This window comes from Vulpes lagopus, chromosome 8, assembly GCF_018345385.1.
Source record: "Vulpes lagopus strain Blue_001 chromosome 8, ASM1834538v1, whole genome shotgun sequence".
Classification (NCBI taxonomy): domain Eukaryota; kingdom Metazoa; phylum Chordata; class Mammalia; order Carnivora; family Canidae; genus Vulpes; species Vulpes lagopus.
The window spans coordinates 79150048-79174127 of record NC_054831.1 but is presented as its reverse complement, the minus strand read 5'-3'; the positions used below and the strand labels follow the sequence as shown (position 1 = coordinate 79174127).

General features: G+C 39.7%; 1 long non-coding RNA gene across 1 annotated transcript; it reads left to right on the top strand.

Moving 5' to 3' along the window:
• Positions 1 to 4110: 4110 nt before the first annotated feature.
• Positions 4111 to 22602, top strand: LOC121496901. The gene is made up of 4 exons (XR_005989369.1): positions 4111 to 4242; positions 7110 to 7181; positions 19905 to 19994; positions 21728 to 22602. It is a non-coding gene; the product is annotated as an uncharacterized LOC121496901 (long non-coding RNA).
• The last annotated feature ends 1478 nt before the right edge of the window (positions 22603 to 24080 follow it).

Here is a 24080-nt window from a genome sequence, read left to right as displayed (position 1 = left end):
AATAATTTTTTTTAATGATTTACTTATTTCAAGAGAGAGAGAGTGAGCACATGTGTGTGCCAGTGAGGAGAGGGGCAAAGGGAGAGAGAGAGAAAGAATCTCAAGCAGACTACACACTCAGCCTGGAGCCAGATGTGGGGCTTGATCTCAGGAGCTGAAGAAATGCCAGGGTTTCCGGTAAAACTAATGAGGTGGAAGTCCGAAACATCATTTTCACTAATGTTTCTTGGCAAGAACTTCATCATGAAGATCATGACCCGAGCTGAAACCAAAACCCGGCTGCTCAACTGACTGAGCCACCCAGGCGCCTGGTATACAAATTATTAAAATGAAAATAGTGATTCAGGGGGTCTTTTAAACCATATAATTGTAATTTTTATGAGGAGTGTTGGAATCATGATCTTAGGTAGATCCTCTATCAGAGGCCACATTTGACAATCCTTATACCCTATCTTACACTGGTATGTTGGCAGAGAGAGAGAAGCATCGAAACTGCACACTGCTCAGAAAAAAATTATCAGCTGATTTGCCTTTAGAAGCTCACTTCTCCATTTTCAGGAAATTTCAGGTTTCATTTTTTCACTTTCTCTTGGGAATGTTAGGACTCGTTACTTGCTCATGTCAGTCCCAGTTGGAAAACCATGTAAAATTCTTTTAGTCACAGAACTGACTGTGCAGTATAAATGTTGGGTATTCACCAAACTGAATAATATCAGAAACACATGATAAAATTAAAATTCAAGTTATGTGACAGACCAGAGACCACTAAATTGACAACCACAACATGACAGTGTGATGGAAACCTCTAGCAGTTCACCAGAATCATTATTCCTTTCTTCTTGGGCAAATGAATAGAGTACACTCCGTAGCATCCCATATAGCTATGATTCTATGATGAAGTTCTTGCCAAGAAACATTAGTGGAAATGATGTTTCGGACTTCCACCTCATTAGTTTTACTGGAAACCCTGGCATTTCTTCTTTCCTGCTGACTGGAATGATGTGACCAGAGTAATCTTGGAAGCTGGGTATTGAAAATGCCAGTACTGTGCTCCAACCAGGCTACTGAATGCCTGGACACAGCTACATATGACCAGGTGTATGTACCTCAAACTGCTATATATAAGTAAACATTTTTTCACATTAAGCCACATCATTGTGGGGTCTTTTGTTACAGCAGCTTGACTTACCCTGACTAATATAATTGTGCTCAATGGACAGAGCAAATGTCACACATTCCTGCATTAGTGATTTCCCATTGGACAGCAGGCTTGCTTAGGAATGGCTCAACAATTTTCGAATCATGTAAGAACAACCATAACTCACCAACGGGAAAAAACAGCATTTTATGAGCTTCTAAGCAAAAATGCTTTTACCTTATCTTTCCCAAATATGGGGGCTCTGCCATTTTGCTTTAAACCAGAAGTCTAGCTAAATGATTCCATTGTCTGACATAATTTGAAGTTTCTTTCTAATATTAAAGTTTCATATAAACATATCTTGACATTTGAAACAAGATGGTGAAGGTCAAGTAGCAAAGGAACAAGTAGGTCCACTAGTAAAGCAGCACAAAAAAAATACCTTTAAGTAATTGATTGTATTTATAAAATATTTAAATTCATATTAACGGAAAGTTTCAAGATAATACTATATCACAAGCCCCCACAATTTTTCTGACAAAGTAAGACAACCAACTCTCAGTATTCAGATGGACTAATATAAAACAAAGAACTTAGTTGACTTTTACAATTTGCACTGAGTGAACTTTCAGCCCTTGTTTCCTGACCTTGAGCTTTCTAGTTGATGTCACACTGCACTGTGCAGAGACTGAAGATCTAGGGATAGGGGAAGGTCACAGAACCATTTTGTCATGAATTATACATAATCTCACACTGACGCTCTATATACCAAAGCTGTTGCGCTTGATGAATTTATAATTGAGACGGAAAGACATTTGAGTATCACTTCCTCCAGGAGGCCCTTTCTAATCCTATCTACCACTGTCATAGTACCTGCCATGCTGTATTGTAATGCACTGTTTAAATGCTGTTATACTGCTATTTGTGAAGACAATTATGCATAAAATATAACTAGCATATGGTAAAGCAATTACAGATAAGTACTTTGTGAGTACATGTCAAAATTTTGTCTCAAGCCTGCTGCAAGGAGGTAATTTCCAGTGAGTCCAGTTCAAAGATTTTTGTTCTACTAGAGGGTTTTGTTTTGTTTTCTTTTCTTTTCTTTTTAAGAAAGTGTAGATAACATTGATAGATTCAGCTCAAGAAAGGAACATTTGGTTAAAGGCAGCTAAGTTCCTCACAGGACAGACGGTCAACTGTGCAAGTTGAGTCTCAGTTTATCAGGAAATTGCTCAACCCTGTTACCAGAAAAGCTTGGTACTTCCCAGAAGAAACTGTTCCTTACATCAGACAGCAAATTTCTGACCCAGTCTGCCTTATCTTAGGCTTGAGAGATGGTTTTCTAATGGTAAAAAATGATAAATACAAATGGTCATGATAAGAAGAAAAACAGAAAGCCAGGAAGGGAAAATTTAGTGGGTTGTTATGATGGAGAAAGGTCTAAAAATGGTCCTTGAGGAATAAGTGCAGCCTTGGTAGGTGGACATGCCTACGTAACAAGGAATGGTCTGCAGTTGGCCAGAAGCAGAGCCAGGTAGACAGATAGTGGAAGCTGTGGGTAGAAATATCAGTTGGATTCAAACTGAGGTGGACCATGATGGACAATATAAGATATCTGAATTTTAACCCCTAAAGATATCAAAGCAAGGGCGGGCACAATCCAAGCGATGCCTGAGCTGGGGCAGCAAACAGGAGAGATTAAAGGTGCAGGGGAGACTGGGTGTACCGAGGTGCTATGATATTCCCCAGGCATGAAATAATAAGGACCTGAATGAACTGATACAAACAGGAATGGCAAGGAGGAACGATGTCAGGATATCTTGCAAAGGAAAAATGCAGTTTTATTACCTGGTATACAGGGGCAAGAAGTAAAGAATGGCAGTTGTAAACTTTGGTAGAGTAAAAACTCACTGATTTAGATCTCATCTTTTCCCTTCCTTAAACGTTCCCTGGTGAAGACGCTAGTGGACACAGAATGAAGAGGCCAGCAAGGGCAGATGGGAGGAGACAACAGGTGGTTAAATCCAGGTGCCTGAGGCTGAGATGAAGTGAGGGGCAGAAAGATGGTGCCATTAATGGACAAGAGCTAGTCCTTCACTTTTGGTTGTTCTCTCATTCCCACTATATTGGGTGGTCCTTGAAGACAGGAACTCTGTTTTTGGCATTTATCATCCAGACTATCCTAAACCCTTGGTTCCCGCATCTCTTCCATCACCCTACTAATGAATAGTTAGCTTATAGCAGAAACTATTTCTAAGAGTCTCGATGCAGAGAAAGGAGGTAAAGGAAGAGCAGGTGAAGGGAAAAGATGTGGTGAGAAATCTGTCACCTTCTTTCATTTTCCCCTCATTTACCATTATGGCTTGTCATTTTGCTGGTCCTTTCAACAAAGGCCCTTGTCCCAAGTGGCACAGATTCTCCTTTGAAAGGAGATAAAAGAGCTGCATCTTGAATGCTTGAGAGCAGAAATAAAAAGTAAGGGGAAAGGATGAGATAAGGAAGAAAGAGATAAGAAAGAAGTGACAACAGTGAGGGATGGTAAACCTCATAGGTGGACGAGGTACCACAGCTTGCTGACTCCTATTTGTGGAGGATGGTGTCACCAGTTCTCAAAGGCAGAGTCAATAGGGTGGGCATGAGCATGCACATTAGACATGTCAAGGGTGAGAAAAATTGCTTTCTAGTGGAAAAAGAGATGGTGAGTTGGCAATGGAGAAGTAGAGATGACAGCGCAGAGAAGGGGTGAGGAGAGAGTGAAAAACTAAGGGGAACTTTGGGGAAATAATAGAGAGCTTAAAGGGATTTTTAAGATCATTGGCAAATAATAGTTTGCAATTTGCTCTGCAATGTTAACCCCTTTCCCCAACACTTCCACAAAAGTCTTGAGTAAAAAAAAAAAAAAAAAAAAAAAAAATCCCATTTCTTCCTCCTGCCTTTTGGAGTTGACTTCACTTTGAGGGTGTGTCAAAATGCTGAACACAGCTTCCTCTGTGAACCAGGGGCAAGAGAGAAGGCCCATGAGCTCAGGAATCCCAGGATTTCTCCCTCTTCTCCCCTGCTGCTCTCCTCTTCACCATTTTGTAGTGGACTAACGTCTTCAACAGGTGAGTCTCAGGAAGGGAGAGGGCAAAACTCAGATAAAGGAATTTCATTTCTGTCAAGTCACCCCTCAGCAAATGTTGCCTGCAAACCTGCGACTAAAGTATGGTGCTAGGATCTGGGGACAATATAAGAAATTCAGACTCGCTCTGAGGATGCTCACAATCTACTCAGAGAAAGAAAGAAATGAGCTCTTGACAAGAGAAATGACTGGGGTTCTGCAGGGATCCTTTGAGCATGCAGGCCTGCCCTGCCTTTGCCAGCTGCACCACATGAAAGCGGCCCCACTCTCTCATCTCACACTCCTAGCAGAGCACGCTTGCAGAGCTGTGGCCTCAGAGTCAGAATCCAGAGAGAGGAGGACTCTAGGCAGTCAAATGACCAGGGGTGCTGCAGAGAGCCGATTGTTTACATAGCTCATGTTTTTGTTAGGTTCAGGAAGAGGCTGTTTTCCTAAGTCTGTGGTGTCCTAGGCCTTTCTGACCTTCATCTTCTAGATACGGGCCTGAAATCTCCATTCAAGGTCCCGCCATTTAGTTTTTTCCATACAGCATACGTGCTCTTGGGGGCATCCTTCAATAAGGTTTAATTCAAGGAATCGGATTGAGAACCCAGGAACAAAGCACTCAGTCCAGGGAAAGATGCAAAGACCAAGAAAACTAGGGTTCCTGCTCACCAAGAGCCCACAATGTAATTATAGGGTTGGGAGCAGAAAGGCCCCCAACCAATTGCAAACACATTTGTTAAATTGATAATCCCCCAAATATCAAATCAACCAACACAAGGGAAGCGGGGGTGGAGGTCTTCAGCACATGTTTGTTGAGTGGGTGGTAGATGTGGAGTCTGCTCTGCTGTGACAACTTTCATCGTTGAGAGGTATGTCATACTACTTCAGATTTTGCCCCAGTTGGTGCTATGCAAACAGTCTTATTTCTCTCAAACTGGTGTTGAGAGAATGCTGCTGCTAATTCTATGAAATCTACAGGTGCATCCTGTTATTGTGATAGAGAGTTGAATTTCTACAGTTTGTAATTTCCACCAGATTTTACTAGATGGGGCACAGGGGCACTATGGAAAAACTAAATCCACTGTGAATCGAAGAACTACCCTCCTTATACATCTGGTTCCCAAGGAGCCATTTGACTATTGTGAATTGCCCTGCCTCTAAGATACTGGGAGGGAACAGTTGGTTTGAATGAATCAAAAACTGAGCCCTCCATCTGTAACAGGTGAAAGTTGACCCTGCCATCATTTTGCAGCTTCAGATGACTAGTCCTGTTGGATCTCACAGAGATGACCAGAAAGTTAGGTGCCTTTTCCCTCTTTCCATTTGAGATGTGTATTTGCTAGCTGGATACCAGCAAAAGCTCCCTTATCTCTTCCATCGTGGCTCTAGTTCAGGGATGGATAATCCTCCATCTCATCCTTCACGCCAGCATTGCTCAATTACTAATGGCTGCCTGGAGCAGATCCTGGGGCTGTATTAGAACTAGGGGACTGTCGGGATTTATGTGAAGAGGGCATGCTGTCTCCTCCATCATTCTTCTCCATTGCTTCCAGTTTAGTTTTCTTGAAGTGCAGTCATTTTTCCCTTCCTTTACCCCAAACCTAGAGTCTTCAGAATCCATAATGTCTTTGGATTAAGCCCAGATTCATCAGCCTGGCATTCAAGATCCTTCCTAATCTGCCCTAACCTAGCTCTTCAACAGGAATTCTCCACTATTCTCCTTCCTGCTGGCTTTGCTACAGACAAATGAGCAATAAACAAAAATCATCAACTGCTCACTAACCTTACTGCAACATGACTTCCTCTTTCCTTAGTTCTCTCTGCTAAATGCCCAAGTCCAAATCTAACTGATTCTTTAAGATACAGCTCAAATGCTACCTCCTAATGGAAATCTCACCTTTTCCCTGTATCCTAGATGTATCATCATCTCTCCTTTGCATCTCAGTGGCCATGATAATCACTGCCATTGATTAAACACACACTACATGGCAAGCACTGTGCTAAGAATTTCATATGTATTATCTCATTTGTTGCTTTTTCACAGCACCTGGATAAGGCCAGTGCATTATCACAATTTCCATTTTACAGATGAAGACATTGAGTATCGTTGCAGTTATGAAACACCCACAGTCACACGATTAATTAGGGATGGTGTCATGTCTAGATACCTTAAATAGTGTCACTATTCCATCACTCTCAGGGCATTTTCAAATTTATAATGTGTTACATGTCTCTGGAAACATCTGATCATTCCAACCAGACTCTATGTGTTCCTTTTTTTATCTTTTTTTAAAAAAAGATTTCATTTTTTGAGAGAGAGAGAGAGAGGGAGGGAGAGCAAGAGAGAATCTGAAGCAGACTCTGCACTGAGCACAGAGCTCAATGCAGGGCTTGATCCTACAACTGCCAAATGATGATCTGAGCTAAAACCAAGAGCCAGATGCTTAACCAATTGAGCCACCCAGGCACCTCTCTACGTGTTTCTAAAGACAGGAAATGCCTCTAAGTCACCTTTTTATTCCTAGTGCCTCATGTACTACTTTGTGCATAACAGGTATTCAGTAAGTATCTGCTAAATGAATGATTACGTGGAGAGTCCTTTTAGAGCTCTGGTTTGGGAGACAAGATCAATATGGCTAATATTAGCCTTAACTGGTTTTCATTAGAGGTTTTACTTTAAGGAACTAGATTTGAGGAGAAATCATTTGATTGTGTGTATCTGAGTCCACAATTATGCAATAGGCTACAAAGGGTTTGATGGTACTCACACCTTCAGTTTTAGTAAGAAAGATGGTCAGTATCCTTAGGCATGAATCCAGAGAATTGGATGCAATTAGCCCTCTGATGTAAGTTCCTTTGTTTTAGGAACAGTGTGTGTTCTCTTAGGCTCTAGACCTGCTCTCCTTAAGAGCCAATGGATCTCCAGAAACTGAGCGGGTAAGAATGGAGAAATAATATTTTGCTTACTTAATGTTCTGAGCAACTTTACCCTTTCATGAAAACTCACAACTTTCCCTACAATTATTTCTAGCAACTTCTAGTTTCAGAGCTTGAGAAAAGGAAATGAAACAAAACAAAAAATAAAGAAAAATGGTAAGCAAAATCAAAACCAAAGACATTCTGGGTCATGGGGCAAGAGGATTATTTTATGATAGGCAAATTTTGTATTCAATATGAACCTGGAGGATTAAAACAGAACAAAGAAAAAACATAGAAGTGACATTAGCAAGTTGTTAAATTCGTGAAATCCAAAAATCTATTCCATCAGTCATGAAGAGATGGGATATTAACAATACCTCGAATTGGTGAAATTCATTTCTTCTGGAAAAAGCTCAAAACTTTTTGTTTGAGTTATTTCCTTTTTTCCTCCCCAAACTGTTATAGAATATTCTGTTTCTTGTTGATAAATGAAGATATTGAGATCTGTTGAGATTAGGTTGATTTCATCCATGCTGTAAATAAGGACTAAATCCTAATTTTCTCACTTCTCTGTCTTTTTCTGATAAAACCCACATCTCCTGTTATTACCAATATTTCCTCATGTTGGTAACTTATCTGTTTTATACAAAGAAAGAAATTCTTCATCTTCTGATGAGCTCATTTTTGGTACTCTGTTTCCACTACAATTTATGTGCCAGCCACATGGCACTGGCATTATAGCAGAAACAAAGCAGAAAATCTTTGCTGTTATTGTGGTGCTTAAGTTCTGGTGAAGCAGATAGACAATAAGCAAGCAAACAAATGAATAGATAGTGTAGTGTTCCATGGGGTAGGTGTTACAAAGAAAACTAATACAGGTAAGTAAAGTATGCCAGGATGGCACTGGACAGGATGCTACTTGAGGTGGGGAGGTCAAGAAAAGCCCATTTGAAGAGGCGACACTTGTCCAGAGTCCTGGGTAAGTGAAGGGAACAGCCATGTAGCTATTTGGAAGAACAGGATCCCAGTGGCAGCATGAGCTTGGTGTTCTAGGATCAACAATCTGGCTGGTGTGAGTGAACAAGCCAGAGGACAGAGGAAAGAGATGCAGATTAAAAAAGTAGGGAGGGGCTGAACCATTTAAGGATTTGTAGACCAGGTCAGGAGTTGGGGATATTATTCTGAATTGATGGAAGCTGTGAGAAAGCCGAGAGTAAAGGAGCAAAGTGATCAGATTATTGCAGTTGTCCAAGTGGACAGACTGTGGTGGCTTGGCCTGACATGATAGCGGTGGAACTGGTGAGAAGTGTCCATTTGGGGCATCTATTTTCAAAGGAGCACCCACAGAACTTGCTTGATAGATTGGATCAGGGACATAAGGAAAATAGAAGAATCAAGTATGACTCAGATCTTTGGCTTGAGTACTCAGTGAAAGGTGTCGCCATTTACTAAGAGAGGCAAGATGAGTGGAAGATGGCTCTGGGTTATGAGGGACGGGTGAAGCCAAGAATTCTATTCTGGCCATGGTAATTGGTGTTGAAGTGAATGTTGTGTAGGTGAGAGATAAACAACTTTTGATAAAAAATTTGAACTCTGGTTGGCATACAATATTGTATTAGTTTGAGGCATACAATATAGTGATTCAACAATTCTATACATTACAAAATGCTCACTACTATAACGGTGGTCACCATCTGCCACCATACAAGGTTAGTGCAGTATAATTGACTGTATTCCCTATGCCATGATTTCCATCCCCATAACTATTTTTGTAACTTGAAGTTTGTACCTCTTAGTCCCCTTCACCTATTTCACCTATCCCCACCTCCTCCCCTCTGGCAACCACCAGTTTGGTCTCTATATTTGTGAGTCTGTTTCTGTTCCCCACCCCCATTGGTTTGTTCGTTCATTTCTTTTGTTTTTGTTTTTGTTTTGTTTTGTTTTGTTTTTAGATTCCACCTATGAGTGGGATCATACGGTGTTTTTCTTTCTCTGTGTGACTTACTTCACTTAATATCCTCTAGGCCCATCCATTTGTGAACAGCAAGATGTCATTCTTTTCAATGGCTGAGCAATGTTCCATTAAATGTAGCACACACACACACACACACACACACACACACACACACATACCCTGTATCTTCTTTATCCATTCATCTATAGATGGATATTTAGGTTGCTTCCGTATCTTTCTATTGTAAATAATACTACAATATACATGAGGGTGTATATATCCCTTCAAATTAGTGTTTTTGTTTTCTTTGAGTAACTATCCAGAAGTAGAATTACTGGATTATATGATATTTCTATTTTTAAGTTTTTGAGGGACTTCAATACTGTTTTCCACAGTGACTGCACCAGGTTACATTCCCATTAACAATGCACAAGGATTCTCTTTTCTTTTTTCTTTTCTTTTTTTTTTAGGATTCTCTTTTCTCTATATCCTCACCAACACTTGTTCTTTTCTTTTCTTTCTTTTTCTTTCTTTCTTTCTTTCTTTCTTTCTTTCTTTCTTTCTTTCTTTCTTTCTTTTTCTTTCTTTTGATACTAGTGACTAGTGTGAGGTGATATCTCATTGTGGTTTAATTTGCATTTCCATGATGATTGGTGATGTTGAGCATCTTTTCATGTGTCTGTTAGCCATTTGTATGTCTTCCTTGAAAAATGTCTATTTGGGTCTTTTAATTTTTTTTAAATTTTTATTTATTTATGATAGTCACAGAGAGAGAGAGTGAGAGAGGCAGAGACACAGGCTGAGGGAGAAGCAGGCTCCATGCACCGGGAGCCCGACGTGGGACTCGATCCCGGGTCTCCAAGATCACGCCCTGGGCCAAAGGCAGGTGCCAAACCGCTGCGCCACCCAGGGATCCCGGTCTTTTAATTTTTAATCAGATTATTTAGTTTTTGTTTTGTTTTGTTGTGGTGTTGAAATGTATGAGTTCTTTTTATATTTTGGATATCAACCTCTTATTGGATATATCATTTCCAAATATTTTCTCAGTAAGTTGCCTTTTCATTTTATTGATGGTCTCCTTTGCTGTGCAAAAGGTTTTTAGTTGAAACTAAAAATTTTAGTTTTAGTTGGGACATTTAGTCCCAAATGTTTAGTTTTGGATTTGTTTCTTTGCCTGAGGAGACAGGTCCAGAAAAAAATATTGCAAAGGCTGATAACCAAGTGTTTTCTTTTAGGAGTTTTATGATTTCAGGTATTATGTTTAGGTCTTTAATCCATTTTGAGTTTATTTTTGTGTATGGTGTAAGAAAGTGGTCCAGTTTCATTCTTTTGTATGTACCTGACCAGTTTTCCCAACAATATTTTTTGAAGAGACTTCTTGTCCTCATTGTATGTTTTAGCCTCCTTTGTCATAGATCTATTAATAGATAACTCATTTGAAAAATCATGCTCTAAAGGAAAACAAAGAATAAACCAGTAGCTGGAAGGCATTGTGGGGGCTAGTGAGTTGATTTTTTGTGGATTTTATTTCTTGAAGTGGTTTTGGGTTCACAGAAAACTTGAGTAGTAGGTACAGAGATGTCCTATTTACCCCTTGCCCACTCCCCCGCCCCCACAACCTCCTCCACTATCAACATCCTCCACTCGAGTGGTACATTTGTTATAACTGATGAACTTACAATGACATGTCATCCTCACTCAGAGTCCATAGTTAATATTAGGGTTCACTGTCAGGGTTGTAAATTCTGGGGATTTGGACAAATGTATAATGATATGTATATACCATTAAAATATCATACAGGGTAGTGTCACTGACCTAAAAATCCTATGCTCTGCCTATTCATGCCTTCCTTCCCCCTAAACCCTGACAATTACTGACTTTTTAAAAATGATTTTGTTTTCTAAGAAGAAAGTCATTATAGTATAGTAGTATGCTGATGAAAATGCAGGAGAGAGAGAGAGAGAGAACGAGAGAGAGAATTGTAGGCACAACGTTTTTGAGTAAGAGAAAGACCAGAGGATTCGATGTTTTGACCAAAAAAACCAGCCTGAGATATCAGCATAGATAGTGCTTCCATTACAAGTAGGAAATAGTGAATAATGGGTCAGAGGTAGGTCTGCTGATAATTATAGTGGTGAGAGGTAAGATGAGTCTTCTGATTTCTTAATTTTCTCAGTGAAATGAAAGAAACAAGGTTGTCACTTGAGAAAAAGGGGAAGTCAAGGAATGTTAGAGGAGACAGCTCAGTCAACAGGTTTTATTGAGCAACTACTATGTGCCAGTCACCATTTGGGGGCTCAGGGAAAGCAATAGTGAACAAAATCATGTCTGTGCCTTCTTAGAACTTACATTGTAGTAGATTCGAGAAGATGTGAAAGGTGAGAATGGGTATTAGCCAGTTTTGCTGCAATAATGAATGACCCAAATCTTCAATGGCTTACAACAAAAAACAGTTTAAATCTCACCCATGCCACATGTCAGCTGAGGGTCATGCACACCTCTGCCTCACTGTCTGCTCTACTCCAGACAGCGAGGAGACTAGAACTCTTCTCAGTCTTGTTCCTCTTCATTTGCAGATCTCAATTAGAAAATCAGCCCCTGTTTGGCAGGTGTCAACCTTGTGACACAAGGAATCAAGCAAGAGAGTTCACAGAAACATAGAGTAGTTTCTAGAGCTTTCTGAGGGCAGCATGCATTCCATTCCGTCAGCCAAAGCAAGTCACATGGCCCAGCATGACACCAGTGGGATGGGAAGGTAAAGTCTTCCCACAGGAGACAACACAACTCATGAGACAGAGGGCAGGTAGAAATAGAGAACCCTCCACCTGGATGGGGAGTGCTTTTCTATTTTCACTCTGTCTAGGCATAGCGTTAGCCATTTGGACCACTTGTAAATCTATTCATTTAGCCTCAGTGTTCCTCCTTAGCTACAGAGCGATACATCAGGCTGCCTTGAGAGACTTGCCCAGGTCCTATAAATCTCTCAAACTCAACACTTCCCAAGCTGAACTCTATCTTTCCCTTCAGTCATTTCCCTGGATTCTCCATCTCCTTCAGAGATGTCAGCTCCTCAGTGTCTCTCTCCTTGACTATAATCCTGAGCTTCAGACTTACCTTCCATCTTGTATGCAACCATCTAAAAATAGGAATCTCATTATAGGATCATCTCTATTACTTGGAAATAAATCCCCAAATCCTTAGCCCAGCCTCCAAAGGCGTTTGTCATGTAGCCTCATTTCTTGCCACACTCTTCTCAGCAAGCAGCTACACCAACTACCTAGTCCCCAAAGTTCTTTAGGTGTGTCACACCACGCCATATCTTCATGACTCTTCTCATGTTCTGGAAGAACTCTGCCTGAGAAGTCCCTCCACCCCTTGTCTTTCAAAGTCAGCTTGTCTTTCTCCTTCTTCAAAGTTTTTATGACTTTCACTCCCAATAGAGTACACCATTCTCTTCCGTACCTGTTGTGAACTTGTTGTTATCATCTATAAAACATTTTGTGCTTGCTTGTTTATATGTCTATCTCCTTGTTTTGGGGGGTTGTTGGGTGATCCTGCCCTTCTCTGGCCTCATGTTTTCACTTGGAGGATCTTCTGCTGGACTGTGCAGTCAGCCTCTCTTCCCACTCCTGACTTACTCCTCTCCATGGAGGAGGACTGACTTACCTGATTGGTGGGTGACATCCACTGGCCTCTGTTTCTCAATTGAGTGGAGCTAATCTACTGCAAGTTCAAAAGCACTAGAGATTCACTCTTGTTCTATTACCATTCCCTGAGCCAACAGTCTTGGGAAGTGGGTCTACTCTGCAGCCATCTTGAGAAGCCAGGAATCTTTTTTTTTTACCCCCAGATTTATTGAGATATAATTGACATACACATTGTGTAAGTTTAAGGCATACAACGTGTTAATTTGGTGCACTTAAATATTGTAAAAATGATTACCACTGTGCGGTTAGCTAATACCTTCATCATGTCACATAATTACCTTTTTTTCCCCCTTTGGTGAGAACACTTAAGATCTCTCACGTAGCAACTTTTGAGTATGTAATACAGTATTATTAACTATAATCACCATGCTGTTCATTGGATCCGCAAAACTTATTCATCTTATGACTAGAAGTGTGTGCCCTTTGGCCAAAAAACTCCCCACTTCCCCTTCCCCCAAGCCCCTGGTTACCACCGCTCTGCTGTTTCTAGGAGTTCAGTTTTCTGAGATTTCACATATAAGTGAGATCACTCAGTATATTTTTCTTTCTCTGTCTGACTTACTTCCCTTGGCACAATGTCCTCAAAGTCCATCCATGTCACAATGTCAGGATGTGAAGCTAGCAATCTTGGGAAGTCTGATCTCTGGACCCAAACTTCTCCTTGGATGGACTCTTGGGAGTCCAAGGACTGCCAACTCATGTCTAAATTTGGATGATAAGTCTAGAGGCATTTTCTCCAGTCCTTACGTCAGTAACAATGTTGACATTCTGATACCCGTAAGTCCCTGTCCTTCTTTTTTGTTTTCCTTTTTTCCTTTCTTCCTTCTTCCTTCTCTTTTTCTTTTTTCTTTCTTCCTTCCTTTTTTCTTTCTCCTTTCTTTCTCTCTCCCTCTTTCTGTCTCTCTCTCTCTTCCTTCCTACCTTCCTTACTTTCTTTAATTGTGAGCCCAGGAGAGAAAGAGAAGGTTATTATCAATACATTGCCTAAAACGCCAACATCCCTTCTAGGGAGAAGTACCCTTCCTATCTCATTCCTCTTTGAATTCTAAATGCCTTGTACATGTCCAGGCACATAACAGAACCTTGGTAAATATTTGTTAAATACATATTTACTGGAGTATAATTTCAGTGCATGTAACATTAAAATTCGTTAAGTCTTAAATGTATAGCCTGATGAATTTCAAGCCACATACACACTCTAGTAACCACTACCCCAATTGTTACGGAATTTCCATCCCTCTAGGAAATGTCCTTCTCCTTATTGACAATCAATGTCTCCTTTCTGCCAGAAAAAAAACCACTTTTCTGATTTCATTAACCATACCCTAGTTTTGTTTGTTCTTTCACTTCATGTAGCTGGAACCATATAGTGTGTATTTTTTTGGCAGGAAGGGGAATTGGGCTTCTTTCACTCAGCATGATGTTTTTGAGATTCATTTATGTCATCCCATATATCAGTAGGTTTTTCTTTTTTTGTATTACTGTGTAGTATTCCATCATATAAATACACCAAAGTGTTTATTCACTCTTCTATTGATGAGCATTTGGGGTTATTTTCAGTTTTTGAATATATGAATAAATCTGTGAAAATTGTTGTACTTTTTTTTTTTTTTGTAAACACATACACTCAGTTCTCTCTGGTATATGCAGGAGTGAATTCCTGGGTCATTGGTTGGTGTATGTTGACTGTATGAAACTGACAAACAATTGTATACTGCCAGGAAGTATGAGTAAAGCCCCTAGGAACATCTTTGTCTACAGTTTTTTGTGGATACACATACAATTATCTTGGGTATGTACATGCAAGTGGAATAATTAAGTCATGTGGTAGGTATATGTTACCTTTATTTGAAACTGCCAAACACTTTTCCAAATTGACTGTTTTATACTCCTGCTAGCAATGGTTGTATACTCACCAACACCCAGTACTGTCTGTCTTTTTCAACTTTATTTATTAATTTTTAAAGATTCATTTATTCATTTGAGAGAGAGAGAGAGAGAGAGAGTACACACATGAGTGGAGGAAGGGACAGAGGGAGAGAAGCTTCAAACAGAGCCCCAAAATGCACTTCAGTCTCAGTACATTGAGATCATGACTTGAGATGAAACCAAGAGTAGGCCATTCAACTGACTGAGTAATCCAGGCACCCCTGCCTTTTTTAATTTTAGATATTCTGCTGGGTTTAATTTGCATTTAATGATTGTTAATAATAACATCTATTCTAATTACTTCATTCTTTCACATATCACTTTATTATTTCACATATCATTGTGGCTTTGATTTGCATTTTCCTAATGCAATAATAATATTGAGGATATTTTCATATATTTATTGGCTATTTGGATATCATCTTTTGTCAGGTGTCTAATTAAAATCTTTAGCCCAGGGATCCCTGCGTGGCGCAGTGGTTTAGCGCCGGCCTTTGGCCCAGGGCGCGATCCTGGAGACCCGGGATCGAATCCCACGTCAGGCTCCCGGTGCATGGAGCCTGCTTCTCCCTCTGCCTATGTCTCTACCTCTCTCTCTCTCTCTATGTGACTATCATAAATAAATAAAAATTTAAAAATAAATAAATAAAATAAAATCTTTAGCCCATTTTTTAAAGTTGGGTGTTTTGTATTTTTTAAAAAATAATTATTAGGAATTCTTCATATATTCTGCATAATAATGAATCATTTGACATATATATATCTCAGATATATATCTATGTTAGATGTATATATGTCAGATATATAGATACAGGTGGCAAATATTTTTCCCAGTCTGTGGGTTTCACTTTCTAAATGGTTGCTGAATAAATTGAAACATGTTTTTAATTGAGAGGGAACAGTTATTTAAGAAAACAGTAAAAAATACCATATTGGAAAGAGAAATCTCCTTTAAAGGGAAGAATTACCTTGGTAATTTTTTAAGAAGATTTTATTTATTTACTTGAGAGAGAGAGAGAGAGAGAGAGAGAGACAAAGCATGAGCGGAGGGGAGGAGGCAGAGAGAGAAGGAGAAGCAGACTCCCCACCGAGCAGGGAGCCTGAAGAGAGGCTTGATCCTGGGACCCTGGGATCATGACCCAAGCTGAAGGCAGATGCCCAACTGACTGAGCCACCCAGGCTCCCTGTCTGTTGTTTTTTTTTTTTAATGATGTTTCTATATCTGATTTTCTTAGCACAGACATCACAGCCAGATAAAGTTTACAGTGAGTATGACCTTCACTGGATACATCGGCAGAATGGGTGGTTATTGTCATATTCCAGTGTTTTGTCGTCTTGGGTGGTTCTTAGAATTATCTGGGGGATCTTAAAGTCATTTTTAATATCAAGGCCCTGCACCTGGAGTTTCAGACTCAACCAGTGTAGGATGTGGCTGGGGCACTGATAGGTTTTATAAAATTTCCAAGTAATTTTCAATTGTAGCCTGCATTGAGAAGCATGGTTTAAATGGTTACTAAGATTTGAGATTAAGAGTCTGGGAGTAGAGGGGGCGCCTGGGTGATTCATTCACTTAAAGCAGCTGACTCTTGGATAAAGCCCTGTGTGGGGCCTCACACTCTGTGGGGAGTCTGCCTGTGGATTCTCTTTCCCTCTTCCTGTCCCTCTGTCCCTCCTCCTACTCACATATGCTCTCTCTCTCCCCTAAAATAAGCAAATCTTTTTTTAAAAAAAAGTTTTGGAAGTAGGGGGGGCATATGGTTTGATGTTTGAGAGTAACAGTAGGGGCCTTCTCAAAGATAGAGTGTCTTATGGAATATTTAGTTGCATATAACAGAAATCCAGTCAAGTAAGCAGAAAGAGGAGAGAGAGAGACAGAGAGAGAGGAGAGTATTTATGGAAAGATATTGGGTACATCACAGAATCCAAGGAAAGCTGAACTAAGCCTCAAGAACTGGTGACTTTGTAGGAAAGTATGGACTGTCAGTCTAATGGTCCAGAATTAGAAGACTGCCCATCAGTACTCAGTCTTCTCATCCATTGATTCACATCCACCAGAGATCATCTGACTGGCCATACACAGCCAATGAATTGAATTTCCTTAAGGGCAAAGGTCCATTCCTGGTCCAACCAACTGTGCCAAAGTGCCATGGCCGTATAATATTGTTATGGCTACAGGAATTCATTCGTGTGTGTGTGTGTGTTGGGGGCATAGTTCTCAAAGACAGTGAGTCTGGGCTGAGTAGGTACGCAAAAAAGAGTAAGGACAACCCAGAAATATAAAAGGAAGAATATGGATGGAAAGAATGAAATAATTAGAATATGTGGTGTTATCAGCAACTCTTGAGTCTGTTTGATGAATTTTTACTGCAATTTTACAATCTCAACTTAGCTTCTTTCTGTCTTAAAGCATACTTCTCTAAGCCTATATTTCTTTCAATTATTTTGAGCAGAGAAAACCTAAACTAACCGAATAACTGTGATAAAAACATAGATGAGAATTCAAACTGCTGCAAAATAATATATTTATACATACATCAAAAACCCACTGTGATGATTTGTTTCCTGTTTTGTATTACTTGTTCCCCTGTTCGTTTATGCACACTTCTTCCTCACTCTAGCCCATAAGTATGAAATGTAAGATCTACATTTTTGTTGAATAAAAGAGGCATTCATACACATAACCTGCTTCGAGGCTCTGACACTGTTGCAGAGGGAAGTTTGAAAGAAGAGAATGGACACTGGTTGCATCATGTTAGTGGAAAGCAAAGCAAAGTCTGGAGCCCCTTTCTCAAGTTGCAGGGACTGCGATTAACTTAAGGGGGTGGTCACTGTTCAATAAATGCTTATTGAAATAGATAAATTATTGGAATAAATGTTTATCGGAATATGTAACTCCTTGGGCTGATGGAGTGAAAAGTAGAGGGCCAAGAATGAGACTAATGACAGCCATATTGCTCTGCAGTTCTCTACGTGTGGCTATAGATCAAGAATGGCAATGAGAGTGCCTTCTGATTGATAATGATGGTGATGACAGGACAGGTGTCACTTCAGACATTTGATATCTGTCCCATCTCTGTACCCTATCTATGCATTTCTAGATAGGCATGTAGTATTCTACTTACTTAACCCAGTCGCTGTCAAATATTTTGGAAAGCATGAAAACTTTCCTCTCTTTGTGAAACAAATGTATTAAATGAGTAAAGCCAATGATAAAACTGACAAAATCAGAGTCACTCTGGTTGAAGTGGAGGTGGGGGATCCCAAGGGCTCCCACTAGGCCTTTCCCTAGCTCCCCACTCCCCAGTAGGCCCACGGCCTCGAGATGTCATCATGGAACCCTGTGTACAGTAGGACCTTTTGAAAATCTAACACAGTTGGTTCACTTGGTAAAGAATGCAGAAGCAACTGTTGAAGATCAACTGATAGGTACTTAGGATTAGAATATAACATTCAAAATAATATTGAATCAAATGCTTGATTCAAAGAAGCAGGCTTCTGGAGAGATGAGAAGGACTAGTATAGCATGTCAAGAGGTTAGAGATCTGCATGAACATTTATCACCTTGAAAACAGAAGCAGCCAAGAAGTGTTTGAGAGAAGATTTAAGAAAACCACATTCCTAACATAAATTGCAGAATGTGGAGTTTAGATAATTCTTTTTTTTAAAGATTCTTAAAAAAATAAAAAATAAAGATTCTATTTATGTATTCATGAGAGACACACAGAGAGACAGAGAGGCAGAGACACAGGCAGAGAGAGAAGCAGGCTCCATGCAGGGAGCCTGACATGGGACTCGATCTGGGACTCCAGGATTACACCCTGGGCTGAAAGAAGGCGCTCAACCACTGAGCCACCCAGGCGTCCCAGGTTAGATAATTCTGATAAAGGAATATCTTTTAGAGTTTCCACAATTCAAAAAAAAAATGTTCAATGAGATAAATGATGTAATTAGGTCCTTTATGTCAGCAATTTGCAAACTTTAGAATGCATCAGAGTCACCAGGAGGGCTTGTTACAACACAGATTGATGGGCCTCATCTCCAGTCCAAGGACTGGAGAATTTGCATTATCCTGGGAACTACACTTAGAGAATCTTGGCTCTACATTATTCTAATGAAGAAGAAAGAAATGAGTAATGGTAGACATAGCAGGAATTTGGAGTGAGGGGGCATAACCATATTCCTATTTATTTTCCTGGAATTTGTGATAACCATAAAGGGAAAGCCTGGAAGCAATCAGACACATACATTTACCTTTAGAAAAGAATGTTGCAGGAGTTCTCACAAAAAGGTGGGCAGCATCAGGCGACATAAGACTTGGAGTAGAAATATGGCCTGAGAAAGTTGGAAAGCCAAGACATTTCATTTCTGCTAGTATAATTGCAAGTAATGATGCCAGTGAGAGAGGAAAATAAATAACTTAACTGAGATTCTGAAAAACTAGGATTTCAAAAGTGCATGATAGAGAGGTAAAAGCAACGGTGAATGCAAGGTGAGCCACAGGTCCTTTTAATAGCATAGTAAAGTTAAAATCCAAATGGAGCTGAAATTTGAAAGAAAAGACAAAGTACAGCCACAACAGCTTTGCCATGAACAGTTAATAGTACAGAGACTACAGTGAGCCTAATTCTCCTTGCTTTTGTTTTTTGTTGTTGTTGTTGTTGTTGTTGTTCATGAACATAGCTTTTTGTATTTTTAAGAGGAAGAGATTGTTGGATAACACCTAACATCTCTTAACACAGTAACATTTTCTGGAATCCAGCAAGAGCTAATAAAGAAAATTTCAAAGCAGTTTCACAAATCTTTAACAAGTCATGGTTATTTCACTAGCAAGATATGATGTCATGGGCAGATTAAAATTATTGTGTCTTATTTCCTAAATTCATACCATTTATTTCATTTTCTCATCTGACTGCGTAGTCAGTATTTCCCAAGACAATACTCAACAACAGTGATAAGAGTGGGCATACCTGTCCAATTCCTAGATTTTGATGAGAGATTTTTAGTATTTCATCATTCAATATAATAGTTTATTATTTTTAGTAAGTTTTCTTTGCATATTCAGTTATTTTTTACCATTTGGTCTACTTTTTATCCATTGTAAATGATTGTGACCTTTAAACATAAGCTACCATAGATTATCTAATATGCAGACCTAGACGGTGCCTGAGTGGACCAACGGTTTTTCATTTGAACACCTACAGATGCTCAACTGAGAAGATGAGCTATGATGCTGTCTAAAGGTACGTCTCAAAGCTTTCTAAGGGCTGTTACATGGAAGAGGAATTAGTCTTATTCTAAAAAGACCCTCAGAACAAGTGCTATAAAGCAGAAGCAAAAAACAATATGGATTTTTGTTGCACATAAGAATTTTTCTAGAAGTCACCACTGTCCAGGTATAGACAGTTTCTGGATAGTGTTTCTGGCTCCTGGAACTACTGGGTGGAAATTACTCTCTTTCCTCCCCACGTCACTGCCTTTTCCTCAAGAGAGCGGTATGATTTCCTGATTGGCCAAATGTCAAGAGTCTAGTAGAGGCTGTTTATGTTCTATATTTCTGTGTAAAATAGGTAGCATGTTGTCTTCAACAGTACAAGGCAGGCCTCTCCTTCACAGGGTTGGGCAGGAGTCTGTTTTACACACCCAATCCTCCCCATGTGTATCACAAGGCCTAGGCCTAGACCTACCACCCACTACAACCTAGTTTTACCTTAGTAAAGCTAATATTTTGGTCCCTGTGTTCCTTCTTATAGGTGTTCTGGTCATCAATTTTGATGCAGAGGGCATGGGGCTGGGTGGTTCTCTCCATCAACAAGCAATTCTCTGACACCTGGTGGGTGTCCTACAAATTCAACTCAATTCTGATCCTGCCAACCCAAAGATAGTGTCAGCTCCGGCAGGTTAAATGTTCAGTCCTGCGAGACTGACACCCCCCCCCCCGCCCCCGCCTTGTAGACACCAACCACAAACCCAGGCTGCTACCTATACTTCAGACCAACTGGCTACAAACTGGAAGTTCTGACAACCCCCTCCACCTCAGGATACCCATTACAAGTCGAGGCTGTTACCTATACTTCTGACTGACTGGCTATAGATCACAGGTTCCAAAGATGCCTTTCTCGAGTTTGTTTAATTTGCTAGAGTGGCTCACAGGACTCAGGGAAATATTTTACTTACTACTTCACCGATTTATTATTAAAGGATGTACACTTAGAAACAGGCAGATTGAAGAGATGCACAGAGCGAGGTATGGGGAAAGGGCATGGAGCTAACATGCTCTCTGAGCGTGCCCCTCTCCCTGAATCTCCACCTGTTCACAAACTGGGAGCTCTCTTAACCCTGTCCTTTTGGGTTTTTACGAAAGTTCCATTACAGAGGCGTGGTTGTTAAATCATTAGCCATCGGTGATTGAATTCAACCTGCAGGCCCTCTCCTCTCTCCAGAGGTCAAGGGGAGGAGTGGGAACTGAAAATTTCCACCCTCAGATCACATGGTTGGTTCCCCTAGTTACCAGTCTCCATCAACAGGTTCTTTCAGAAAGACACCTCATTAATGTAACAGCATTGACGGATCACTCTCATCACTTAGGAGATTCCAAAGGCTTTAGAAACTATACCAGAAATAGGGATGAAGACCAGATATATATTTCTTACCCTAAGTCACAAAATCACACTTCTTTTATTTCTCAACAGGTTCAGAACCCGGAGGGGAAAGAGAGTAAATTGATTAGCACCGTGAAATCTCGATGTTGTGGGTACCATAGAAAAGATCCAAGCATTGAATATGGCGATGGGGCCTATAGTTTCTTTCAGCCCTCTGACTGTATGACTCTGTAACGACTGTTCAATTTCATTCCCTTCTCTCACATGAGAAAGCAGAGTTGTGTAGGAGTCATTTGTGGTCTTTGACAGGAGAATGACCCCAATCAGGTTTGAAAAACATGGTTCAGATTTGCTTTTTTTTTCTCTCTCTCTAGGATAATATTCAGGTCCAGCAAACAAAATGTCTCTTCTTAGAGCAGGGAAGACCAACCATCACAGAAGAGAGAAGTCAGTGGATGGACATGGATTAAATTCTGTTTTTCAACTTTTTTTGGTAATAGAAACGATGTTTTTGCTTCAGGAAGAAGTCTTAGATATAAAGGAAATGAAAGGAAGGGAGGAGGGATACCCATGAAAAAAACAAGAAATTCACCAGTACTTCTTGTTCTGTTTCTCTGAAGGTCACAATTACAGATATTTTGATAAAGACATCCTCTTTAATGCTTGTGGTCTTTTCACATGATGGGGAAGATACAGTTTGCGCTGTTTATTCAGAGCTGTCACCTTACCTTGAAATGTAGCAGAAGGTAGGAGGTTGGGGAAACAGAAGAAAAGGTTTTTCATTTTCCCCAAGACCATCTTCATCATTTTTTTCCTTTTATTTTTTCATAATTTTTCTAACCACACCTGAATGTGTCCTCTGTACTTTGCATCTTGATTTTCATGCTCGCTGTTGGAAACAATCCTCTGACTTAAGAATATGTACTTTAGAATATGAGAGTGTAACAGGGGGAATCATTATTTGGAGTTATTAGACTAGAAAAAGAATTTAAATCATTAATACACCACTGAAAAGAATCAATAATCTATCACGTTTGTAATTAAACATACAAGATATAATAGGCGATAATTTCTTGAAATCTTTATTGCAAAAGACATTTTTATGTAAGATACTAAATAGTATGCATGTGGCCAGTACACAAATCCCTAGAGCAGGGAAATAAATTACTTTTTTGAAATGAATATTAACAAGGGAATGCAAGCCCCCATAGAAGTAAAACCATCATAATTGCCATGAATCTCTGGGAAGTCTGGGAATATGTGCCCAATGAAGATAATGTGTGGGTAAGAATTGAGTGGAATTCACTTGAATGGAATTTTTAAAAAATTCAGTCTGATAAATTTTTGGTTGCTTGTTGAAAGAGTGTGGTACCAGAAGGAAGACCCTCTTCGGAGTTTCCTAAAGGGACCCCACAGAACAAGACTTTGTTATCTGAGGAGAGTGCTTTATCCGCCCAAAACACATGCCTCCTTTGTGCATGAGGATGGTTACAGATGGTACTGGAGGAATCATCTGGAGGTAGCCTGGCTACTAGTTGGCCTTGCCTTTATCCTCCTACGTTCCAAATGTCTCTCTTATAGATCCTTCTCTCATTTCGTGTCCCTTAAAAGGAAAGAGAAGCAAATCCTTATAAGTAGAAGAGGTCTTACGGTCATCAAGGTTATGATCTGAAATGGTGGTATTTCCTAAATTAGACACAGTTCTCCTTAGAACTTCACTTTGACTGACCTAAATATGGCTTTTCTTTTGACAGAAAAGTAAATGAAAGCACAGTTAGTTCCCATTCCTGCAACTCTGAAGTCTGTCTGGAGTATATTTTGATGTATTGTGTGTGTCATGACATATCCACCTCAGTGACCCTTGTGATGCACCTGGGCTTCCTCTATCCCTTTGTCCCCTTTGTATACATTATACCCACTTGCAAGTTCCCTCTCTGTATTCAGCCCAGAGCTGAGTCATATACACAGTGCGAATAAGGTACTACTGATGATGATGAAATCCTAGATAGTTATAATGTGTGCACGTTGTCTTCAAATGGCAATAACAGTACAGGCCATTTGAATAGCACCAGAAGCAATTTAAGGACTCACTGCCTGCCCACCAGGAGCACTCAAAAGTGAGAGTACTCAGCTCTCTTCTATTACTTCCTAGATATTTCTGATACCTCTGTCTTTGAAGTTTTAAAAATTAGATCAAGTCTTCCAACTTTATATTGCCTATAAGAAACCCACTTTATTTTTCTCACCTTGATCATTAATTTCTTTATTATTCAACAATATTGGTGGAGCATCTATTACTACATCAAATTATTTATCAGTGATACAGCAGTGAAATATGCTGTCAAATTAGTCACTTTAATGGAATTTATTTTTTTTTCATTTTTTCATTATTTTATTTTATTTTTTTATTGGAGTTCAATTTGCCAACATATAGCGTAACACCCAGAAACCCACTTTAAATATAAGGACACATACAGATTGGAAGTCAATGGATGGAGAAAAATGCACTAACACTATTCGAAAGAAAGCAGGAGTAGCTGTATTAATTCAGACAGAGCAGACTCCAAAGTAAGGAAAGTTATCAGCATAAAGAAAGGCATTACATGGTGAGAAAGAGGTCATTCTTCAAGAAGATGTAACAATTCTCATCGTGTATGCCCCTAATAACAGCATAGCGAAAAAAAAGAAAAAGAAGAAGAAAAGAAAAGAAAAGGAAAATAAAACAGC